General features: G+C 41.6%; 1 non-coding gene across 1 annotated transcript; it reads left to right on the plus strand.

Moving 5' to 3' along the window:
* The first annotated feature begins 7,682 nt into the window (after positions 1-7,682).
* LOC120367844 (U6 spliceosomal RNA) lies at positions 7,683-7,789 on the plus strand. Its single transcript, XR_005582116.1, has one exon. It is a non-coding gene; the product is annotated as a U6 spliceosomal RNA (small nuclear RNA).
* The last annotated feature ends 384 nt before the right edge of the window (positions 7,790-8,173 follow it).

The following is an 8,173-nucleotide window of genomic DNA, read 5'->3' on the forward strand; positions in this document are numbered from 1 at the left end:
TATTCTTCAGCCTGCCTTGTAGTTTATATTACTGGGTTCTAGCTAATAAGATATAAGTGGAAGTGGAAGTGAGAGCATTTCCTTCTTCTTGCCCCCTTTTTCCTTTTTATTGCCTGGGATACAGATTTAATTGTTGGCACTCTAGCAACCATATTGGACCATGAGGCAAATTTGAAAATAGAATCCTGGCATAGTGGAGTAGCAAGATAGGAGAGCATGAGCCCCTGATACCACGAAGCCATAATGACAGGCTTTAACAGACTGTCTCCTAACCTCTTTTACATGAGAAAAAATACACTTCAATTGTTTTTTAACCCTTGTTATTATGAATTGTCTGTATATGGTGAACTTGACTCTTAACTAATACACAGACCCAATATTCATTGAGAATAGAGTATATCATCAAATGCATTTCCTTAGAGAGATGTCATCTTATGTCTTGATACTTAAAAACATTAAAAAGTGAGAACTACTATCAGTCCACATGTGTGACCATAGAGTCCAAGAGAAAACCCATTTTAAATCATTGGATTAAATTCTATGTTATGAGTGATTCAAATTTACCTGTGCATAATGTTTTTTAAGAATATTTGTATCAACACAATGAAGAATGGCTTTTCCAGATATTTTTCAACCTTTTGAATGCAAAGTCGTCTTATGTCAAAAAATGTTTTACAGGTATTTGGAAAATGCTTTAGAGCATTGAGTTCTACCATGTTTCAGTCCATTTGTGCAGCTGTAACAAAATACTTACTACTGAGTAATTTACGTTATAGAAATTTATTTCTCATAGTCCAAGACCAAGGTGCCCACAAATTCAGCGTCTGGTGAGGGCTGCTCTCTGCTTCCAGAACGGTGCCTTGTTGCTGCATCCTCCAGAGAGGAGGAGTGCTGTGTCGTCATGTGGTGGAAGAAATGGAAGGAAAAAAGGAACAGGTAGCTCTCTGAAGCCTCTTTTATAAGGTCACTAATCACATTTATGATAATGAAACACTCCTGACTTAATAATTTCCCAAAAGACCTCTAATACTATTAGTATGAACGACTAAAGTTGGATATTAAGTTCCAACGTAAGGATTTTGTAGAGACACACACATTTAAACTATAGCACACCAAGCACTGCCAAAAATCAGGCGGGACCTAGCTTCCAACCTTGGTGTCCTTTTCCTGTATCCCAGTCATATGTTCAGTCATGATTTAAATCCTTAGGACCAACTCCGAGCTAAGGCAAGAGGTGTTCACACCCCATCAGCTCCACTGTCTGAGATCTCAGCTTCAAATGGCCATTGCTGCTCATCAGGCTGCTCTAAACAAACGTGTGTTTTTGTTTTTTTTTTTTCTTGAGGTAGAATCTTGGTATTGTCTACCAGGCTGGAGTGCAATGGCACAATCTCAGCTCACTGCAACCTTTGCTTCCTGGGCTCAAGCGATTCTCCTGCCTCAGCCTCCTGAGTAACTGGGATTACAGGCACGTGCCACCACGCCCAGCTAATTTTTTGTGAAGACAGGGTTTCACCATGGTCTCCAGCTCCTGACTTCAGGTGATCTACCTGCCTTGGCCTCCCAAAGTGCTGGGATTACAAGCATGTGCCACCATGCTGGGCCAAGTGTGATTCTTAATAAACGCTTTTTGTACTACAGAGAAGAGAGCAAGGTAGGAGAATGCTAATAGCACTAGAGTTCCGGATTCTAGTCCTAGCTCTCCCATTTACTAATGACAGTACCTTCAGGAGACTATGTGCTTTTCTTGCCACTCTTTCTTCACCTGATAGACTTGGAATGATAACTCAGGCTTTGACCCTCTCCCTGGGCTTCCTTGAGACTTCATGGCACGATTAATGAGGAACAGCTTTGTAAAGTGGAAAGGGCTCCATTATGTCTCATGTAATGAATATGTGACTCCCAACACTTAGAAATTCAATGGAAAAGGAGGGAAACTAAATGGGATAACCTATTGGGAATATGCTAATTTTAGAGGGATGGCATCCTTAAAATCAGTAAACTCTTGGAGGCCTATCAACCCAAACTTATTAGTATGTCCTTGCGACCAGGGGAGGCGGCTCATGCCCATAATCTCAGTGCTTTCGGAGGCTGAGATGAGCAGATCACCTGAGGTCAGGAGTTCAAGACCAACATGGTGACATCCCATCTCTACTATTAATACAAAAAATTAGCCAGGTGTGGTGGCAGGTGCCTATAATCCCAGGTACTCAGGGGGCTGAGGCAGGAGAATTGCCTGAACCCGGAGGCAGAGGTTTCAGTGAGCCGAGACTGCACCACAGCACTCCAGCCTGGGCGCCAGAGTGAGACTCCATCTCAAAATATATATATATATCTTCTTCCCATAGCTATCTCAGAGTGACTATTTCCTTCTGACCTCTTCTTCAACATATATAGTGGAGGTTAAGGGCATTACTTTGACTCAACAAACCAAATAAGCAAATTTCACATGGTACCTTTTAAAAAAGCCAATGGACAGAGGTGGTATTTAAAATCATGAGAATCGCTTGAACCTGGAAGGTGGAGATTGCAGTGAGCTGAGATCACGTCAGTGCACTTCAGCCTGGGCAAGAAAGTGAGACTCTGTCTCAAAAAAAAAATTAAAAAATTAAAAATAAGTAAAACAAAATTGTTCCACTGTAGCAATACTACTCCTTGCTATTTTAATAAGCCATCAGAGATAGAGTTGAGGCCCTTTCTTTAGTCAATGGTCTCTTGAGCTTCGTGAGGAGAACGTGCTATCTTCTCGGTAAAGTCAGAACTTTTTTAAACAACCCTAAAGATATGTGACAGAATTGAGAAATAAACTTCAGGCAGCTTTCTGAATGGAGCCAACTTGCAGAGCTGCTCACCTCGGCAGATGGGTGTCCGTTTCAATTTCAGCTTTGCTGCTTAGTTCTTATGTGCTCCTGGTCCAGCAACTAAACTTCAGTTTCCTCACCCATATTTCAAGAAAAACAAAGCATTCCTCATACTAGATGCTGGCTTACTATTATTCCCTTTCCTCTTCATTCTTCTCAAAAAACCAGGACAACTAGGAGATCAGAGGCCGCTGATAGATACATTGAATCTTAAGGAATCTGTGCCTGACTTCTGGCATCCTTGGAGGACAAAGGAGCGAGCTGATTCAGAGACATTCCTTGGAGAAACAACTTCAAAATTATGTCAGATGGGGCACTGTAATCTCCACCTTGAGGTTATTATCTTGGATAACCTCAGACTATGATATGGGCAATGTTATCTCCTCCTTCCTCTTACTTTCAGGTCCCTCCTCTCTCCTGGTGGGTTTTTCTTTCCCAGTATCCCTTTGCTGCTTGTGGATGCCCTGGGTCAGGCCTTTCCCCTCTAGGGAGTCCCACTGACCCAGGCTGGCTCTCGCTTCTCATCCCTCTTATGTCTCAGCTATCCTCATCACAACTTTGTTGTGTGTGGAACTACCCTCAGTTGAGGGTCTTCTCAAAGAAGAGCTGATAAGGCAATTTACTCAGAGGATAAATTGCTAGGGAGGCATTTTGGGTTTCCCTATCTGAGAGGCTGAGAGAATCTACAGTTCCTCCTGCAGGAGGTTTTAAGGCTAAGGCACAGTCAAGGAACCCTGTCAATATCCTTCATAATCCCCATCCTGAACCCACGTGTAAAAAGCCAAAGAGTCAAAGTAACCAACTTCCAATAGTGCTTGTTGTCAGCGTGAGATCCCAATGCTTCCCCCTGCTCTCATCTAATTGCTGCTCAATACAAGTCATCTGAGCCACTAGCACAGAAAGGATCTCTAAGATATTTGCAATGGCTCAGGGACACCCAGAATTAAAATCCAGAGATGACCCTTTTGGTAGAGTACAGGCTTGATATGGTTTGACTCTGTGTCCCCACCCAAATCTCATCTAGAATTGTAATCCCCACATGTGAAGGGAGGGACCTGGTGGGAGGTGATTGGATCATGGGAATGGTTCTTCCCATGGTTTTTTGTGATAGTGAGCAAGTTCTCATGAGATATGATGGTTTTGTAAGTGGCATTTCCCCCTGCACTTTCTTTCTTTCCTACCACCTTGTGAAGACATGCCTTCTTCCCCTTCACTTTCCACTATGACTGTAAGTTTTCTGAGGCCTCTCCAGCTATACAGAACTGTGCGCCTCTTAAACCTCTTTCCTTTATAAATCACCCAGTCTCAGGTACATCTTTATAGCAGAGTGAAAATGGACTAATACGGATGAAACAATTTTTTAATCACTTTAATCAGTTTTTATTTTATTTTATTTATTTTTTATTTATTTTATTTTATTTTATTTTTTTTTTTTTTGAGGTGAAGTCTTGCTCTGTCACCCCGGCTGGAGTACAGCGGCATGATCTCGGCTCACTGCAACTTCCACCTCCCAGGTTCAAGTGATTCTCCTGCCTCAGCTTCCTGAGTAGCTGAGACTACAGACACTTGACACCACACCCAGCTAATTTTTGTATTTTTAGTAGAGATGGGGTTTCAGCATGTTGGCCAGGCTGGTCTTGATCTCCTGACTTCATGATCCACCTGACTCAGCCTCCCAAAGTGCTGGGATTACAGGTGTGAGCCACTGGGCCCGGCCCAACAGTTTTAATTCATTTAAACTGTTTGTTTGTTTGTTTGTTTGTTCTCAATAAATTGTATAATGTCTTAGTATTCCACCTACAGGAGAGGCACATATCAGCTAAAACCATTTATTCTGCTTTTCCTATTCTAGGACAGGCAAAACTGAGAAGGGGCGTGCAAGGGGAATTCTCTCAGCACCTAAGATCTTTCCAGTTGAGAACACTCAAAAATGTCAAATGGCAGAATAAAATCACCAGTGAAAGAAGTTATTGAGAAACACAGTGCACCTCAATGTAATTTTCACAGAAGCCACAGCATGGGAAGGAGGTGTGGCACTTGCCTGGCTAGCTTTGGCATGGGAGACAGAAAGCAAACCAGGTAGGAGATGTAATCTTCATAAAAGTTCAGGAGAAAGATATTCAGGCAAACCAAGCAAAGTTTTTGGAATGTAAGAGCCAAGAGGCCCATACTAGAGCAGCAGGGTCTGCCACAGACAGAGACACGATGACTTTGTGACAAGGCCAGCTATGCCCTGGGAGGTTAAGAGATACAAACCAAAAAAAAGATTTATCACGTATGCTTTGCAGAAAGGCCTTATCTTCCGTCACATTCGGGTCTTTTCAGCCACACTTAACATACAAGGATAGTGGCAGTGTCAACAGAATCATCCTTGACCACAAAGGGTGACAGTGACAAATCTCAGGGTCCTTTGAATTTGAGGATAACATTGTTCACTGCTGTGAATGCCAGACTTTTATTGTCAACAGAGCTTCTCAAGTTATTTATGCCCGCAACAACTTGTTAGATCGCCCGCCTCTTTCAGCTGCTTCCCTGAGATGTGTTATAGTGAACGTGAGAGTGTTGTCAGCAGTGACACGTCCTACGTTGCCTGAATGACCACAGAAATTGGAGTTCCCAAACATATGCTGGAGACCTCTCACTCTGTTAACCTCTCCACTTCAGCCTGTCTCTGTGATTCCCTTGGGAACTTACCAACATTACAAAATGCTGTCTCATTCTTTATTCTGGAAACTGAAAATCTTCCAAAAGAATACTCTCTGAGACTCGTTAAATGTATGGTCCTAAACCATTCCTGTAGAGATTTTGGAAGAACCTGTACAAGGAGGCTATTGTATGCATATACAAATAAATGACACAACTCAATGGTTTAATACCATCTGCCAAGTTAAACCACTGCAGAGCAGCTGTGCATATTTAAAATGATGACTGGCACAACTAGAGATCCATAAATCATCAGCTGCATACTTTCATCCAATTAAGAGAGTTAAATAAGAAAAACTCCACAAATTAAGATGTGTGTAAGGACATGGATGACATCGTCATTCCTCTCTGAATGCAAAAATAAATAAAAATAAAAATAAATCCTCATTTTGCTGATGTTAGGGCTAGAGTTACTTTTCTAGGGACACAACTTTTCCGGTATTTCAAATCCTGGCACAAAATCTTGTTCGCAGCAGGGTCATTTCAGGCTTGTTGGTTCTCTTTCTGTAAGTACTAGAGCAAAACAGAAGTAATGACTTAAACTGAAAAGCAATCCTTTTTCAACAGGAGAGAATAGATAAGCTAGGAGCCTAAGGCTTTCCTGGGACAATGATAGCCATGTCATAGGATCGGAGCACTGTCTCTGTGTAGTTAATCCCTTTGCTCTGGTTTGTTTGTCTGTAGCACAAAGATGCTCAAGAGCAGGGCGGATCAGACCAGCAGATGCCTCATTTCAGCTAGGGTTGGCCTTGGGTTTATAGGCTTGGCTAGAGAAACCAGAGCAAACTAAAATAAAGAGATGTCGCATTATTGTAAGTTGGGTCACTGTAGGATAGGGTGACCCACTATCCTGATTGTCTTATTTTTTTCCTTATTTTTTTTCCTTTTTTTGAGGCAGAGTTTCACTCTTGTTGCCCAGGCTGAAGTGCAGTGGCACAATCTTGGCTCATGGCAACCTCCTGCCTCCTGGGTTCAAGTGATTCTCCTGCCTCAACCTCCCGAGTTGCTAGGATTACAGGCACATGCCACCACACATGGCTAATTTTGTGTTTTCAGTAGAGATGGGGTTTCACCGTATTGGCCAGGCTGGTCTGCAACTCCTGACCTCAAATGATCCGCCTGCCTCAGCCTCCCAAAGTGCTTAGATTACATGAGCCACCATCTCCAGCCAGATCCTGATTGTCTTGTGCTGATAATTGATGCTATTCTTCTTTGATATGCAACACAATTTGATAAATGGTAGTTTCTTAAGTCTTATTTACAATGCGATATACGAAAACAGATCCGTGAACTTCGTGTTCCTGTTTCATTAAAATCCATCAATCCATCTTGCACAAATGTTGACATATTACAATCACAATTATTAACAATACCACTGATCTCATCTGAAATGTCTCTAAGTATTGGGAAGCTACAATGGACTGAATGTTTGTGTCTCCCTAAAATTCGTATGTTCGAATTCTAATCCTAGTGTGGTGGCATTTGGAGGTGGAGTCTTTGGGAGATGGTTAGGTCATGAGGTGAAACTCTCATAAGTGGGATTAGTACCATTAGAGGAAGAGATCAGAAAACTAGCTAGCCCTCTTTTCACCATGTGAGGACAAAACAAGAAGGTGACTGTCTGTAATCAGGAAGAGAGCCCTCATCAAAAACCCAGCCATGCTAATACCCTGATCATTGACTTCCAGCCTCCAGCACTATGAGAAATAAACGTTTGCTATTAAGCCGCCTGACCTATGGCCATTTGTTATGGCAGCCTGAACTGCCTAAGACAGAAGCTGTGAAGCTCACAGTGGCAGATAAAAATTTTCTAAAACTCATATTTTTACTTGTAAACTCAAGATTTTATCACTGGCAACATTCCTTGAAGTGACTGTCTCACATGGTTCATTTTAGAGAAAATACCTGCCAAAATTCAATCCAAATAACTATAGTCCATCAGTCATTCTTTCAAGTAAAATGGCATTCTATGAAAAAAAGTGAGGTTTATTAAGCTCATAACACAAATAACTATAAAAATTCTTATTCTTCTGACAACTGTCATGATTTGGTACACAGCAGAGGTACTTTATATATGCTTCTCATTTTGTGTCACAGAATATTAAAAACATGTACACTGTGCTTGCTTCAGCAGCACTCATACTAAAATTGGAATGACATGGACAAGCTCAGCAGGGCCCCTGCACAAAGATGATATGCAAATCTGTGCAGAGTTCCATATTTTGCTTTCCTCTTCTAATGTTTATGGGTATGGAAACTGAGCTGTGATGAGTGAGGTAACTTGCCTAACTGAGAAATCTACCCCCAACTCCTCCTCCAAAACCAAAATATAAATATTTTTTCAAGGCTGAGACTTAATAAAAGTAATAATTTTATTGATGCTTTCAAGACCATTATTCATTAAAAATGGCTTTGCGCTCCCATGAGTGCGTGGCATCAAAGAATGCAATAACTGTGAGTAGAGTTCTGTGCCACTGCCTTGTTTCATGCTAAGGTGCCAGCAGTGTTAACCAGCATTGCTTCTGCACCATCAATGTAAACATCAACCAAATGAAAAAGGCAAATACATAATCTCTTAGTGTGATTACAAAAATGGTTTTGACCTCATA

This window comes from Saimiri boliviensis, chromosome 3, assembly GCF_048565385.1.
Source record: "Saimiri boliviensis isolate mSaiBol1 chromosome 3, mSaiBol1.pri, whole genome shotgun sequence".
NCBI classification, from domain to species: Eukaryota; Metazoa; Chordata; class Mammalia; order Primates; family Cebidae; genus Saimiri; species Saimiri boliviensis.